Genomic DNA, 3,014 nt, shown 5'->3' on the forward strand with positions numbered 1-3,014 from the left:
TTGACGATTGCGATTGCTTTGGCATTGTTGGCACTTGGGGCGGGGGGGCGGGTATTAGGGATTGAACTCAGAGGCACTTGACCACTGAGCTACATCCCCAGCCCTATTTCATATTTTATTTAGAGACAGGGTCTCACTAAGTTGCTTACCATCTCGCTTTTGCTGAGGCTGATTTTGAACTCGGCGGTCTCCTGCCTCAGCCTCCCAAACCACTGGGATTACAGGCATGCACCACCACACCGGCACAAATTTTTTTTTTTTTTTGTGGTGCTGGGTGGTAAGCGACTGATAGCCCATTTTTGTATATATTTTGCTAGAGGGTCTCATTGAGTTGCTTAATGCCTTGCTTTTTGCTGAGGCTGGCTTTGAATTTTCAATCCTCCTACCTTAGCCTCCCAAACTGCTGGGATTACAGGTGTGTGCCCCCCACCCAGCTTGTGGCCACTTTTTTTAAATGGCCCATGAATGCTTGAAAAGAGAATATACTTTGCAGTTTTAGGTATTTTATATATGTTGTTCACATTTATTCTAATTTTTTTTTGTTCTATCAGCTATTCAAGAAAGCATTCCAATTAAATATGTATGCTGCCAAAGCAAGCACTATTTAAAATTTTTTTTTTTTTGCCCTTAATTTTTTCCCCCCATTTTGAGACTCACCAAGTTATTCTGGGTGGCCTGGAACTTGAGATCCTCCTGCCTCATCCTTCTGAATTGCTGGAATTACAGGCTTGTGCCACCATCCTGGCTACAAGATAAATTTCAAATGGATCAAATATTAAATGAATGAAAACTACCAAGAAGAATTCTTTCATTGGGCTGGGGATATAGCTCAGTTGATAGAGTGCTTGCCTTGCATGCACAAAGCCCTGGGTTCAATCCCCAGCACCACCCCTCCCCCCCCCAAAAAAAAAAGAATTCCTTTATTACCTTAAAGTGGGTGAAAACATTTGTACAGAAGGTACAAAACAAAGAAGCCCAGAACATTCTTCATGATGCATGCAAACACAGGCATGTCCTCACACAAATATACCACATAAGTCAAAAGACAAACAGCAAGCTGGAGAAAAAAATTCAAGTCAGCACACATAGAGGGCTAATTCCTTGAACATATAAAGAGCAATTACAAATGGATAAGAAAAAGACAACTATCCCTCTTTGGTTTGGATATGGTTTGGGTGTCCCCCAATGGTCCATGTGTTGGAGACTTGGTCACCAGGGTGTCAGTATTGGGAGGTTCTGTTGGCCTTTAAAAGCTTGGATTCACTGGGGGCCCTCAAAGGAAATTAATTACAATATTTATCCTATGACCCCTTGGTAGTTCTGAGGAGAAGGCTATAGAAAAGGAGAAAGCTAGCCAGGTGCAGTGGCCCACACTTGCAATTCCAGGGGCTCATGAGTCCGAGGCAGAAGGATTGCAAGTTCCAGACTAGCCTTAGCAATTTAGCGAGGCCCTAAGCAACTCAGTGAGACCCTGTCTCAAAATTGAAAAAAAGTGAGGATGTGGCTCAGAGGTTAAGCACCCCTGGGTTTAATCCTTGTACCAATAAATAAATAAAATAATAATAATAAACAAAAGGACAAAGTCTAGGGCTGGGGAGTATATCTCAGTGGTGGAGCACTTGTCTAGAGTGAGTGAGCCCCTGGGTTCCATCTCCAGCACTGGGGAGAAAAACAACAAACAAACAACCCACCACAGTGGCACACTCCTCTAATCCCAGTTACTCCACAGGCAGAGCAGGAGTATCTTAAATTCCATACCAGCCTGGGCAACTTGGCAGACTCTGTCTCAAAATCAAGATCAAAAAGGGCTGGGATGAAATTCATTGGGAGAGCACCCCTGGGTTTAATCCCTATCACCAGTGGGGAAAAAAAGAAAAAAGTAGGCTATGTCAGGTATTTTGTGTAGTGACAACAAGCTGACGAAAAAATGTCCCAATAAATAAATGAGCAAAGCATATGAAAAGACAGTTCCCAGAATGCAAATTGTTCTTAAACCTAGGAAGATGTGTATCTCACACATAATGAGAGATATGCAAATTAAAACCAAACTGAGGTATCAATTGACATTTATTAGATTGGCAAAGAATTAATATTTGATAACAGTCTTTTGGCAAGATTGTGGGAAAAGAGGCATGCTAATAGATTTTGCAAATGTAAATGGAATAACCCCTAGAGGGCAATTTTTCAATATTAATTAAAATAATAAATGAGTATATTTGACCCAGCATTTATATTTCTGGAGCTTTATCCTACAAATAAGTTATAACTATTTGTGTGAAATATATGTGTTTATTGTATTATGTTAGCAAAAGATTGAAAGCAACAAGTGCAGGGCGCAGTGGCACACACCTGTAATCCCAGTGGCTGGGTAGGCTGAGGCAGGAGGATCAAGAGTTCAAAGCCAGCTTCAGCAAAAGTGAGGCACTAAGCAACTCAGTGAGACCCTGTCTCTAAATAAAATATAAAATAGGGCTGGCGATGTGGCTCAGTGGTCAAGTGCCTTGGTACACGCTTCCCCCCCAAAAAAGAAAAAAAGTAACAAGTGTTTATAAGTTGAAACTGGCTAAATAAACATTATAAGCATACAATAGATTATTATGTGGTTGTGGAAAAAAAAATGAGTAAGCTCTTGGTGTACTCATGAAAGATCTCTAAGACACTTTGTTAGGTGCAAACAATGTAGTATGCTATCTTTTTATATAAAGAAAGAGTGATATGACAGGGATATATACTTATAGTTGCTTGTTTTAGCACAAAGAAGCCCTGGAAGGACACAGAGAATAAAAAGTCATTCCCTTACAAATTTTTTAGCATCCTTGCTGCTCTCTCCAGCACTAGTTTAGGCAATTCCCAACTATTGTCAAGTCCAACTAAATGCTTACTACTGTCTCCTGTGGTCACACAGCTAGTGTAAAGTTCACACTGGAGCTCTTTAAATTTATGTCCAAAATATCTGTAGGAACTTAACATTACTCACCAGCTCTTTACTTTTTTTTTTTTTTTTTTTTTTTTGT

At 40.2% G+C, this 3,014-nt stretch overlaps 1 long non-coding RNA gene across 1 annotated transcript in view; it reads right to left on the reverse strand.

Annotated features, from left to right (window-relative positions):
- Nucleotides 1–326: 326 nt before the first annotated feature.
- Nucleotides 327–3,014, reverse strand: part of LOC107147489 — a 4,896-nt gene continuing 2,208 nt past the window's right edge. The window contains exons 2-3 of the long non-coding RNA XR_001504160.2: nt 928–1,057; nt 327–745 (exon numbers count right to left, since the gene is read on the reverse strand). This is a non-coding gene — a long non-coding RNA (uncharacterized LOC107147489). The remainder of the gene's footprint in view (nt 746–927; nt 1,058–3,014) is intronic.

This window comes from Marmota marmota, unplaced genomic scaffold, assembly GCF_001458135.2.
Source record: "Marmota marmota marmota unplaced genomic scaffold, marMar, whole genome shotgun sequence".
Lineage (NCBI taxonomy): Eukaryota > Metazoa > Chordata > Mammalia > Rodentia > Sciuridae > Marmota > Marmota marmota.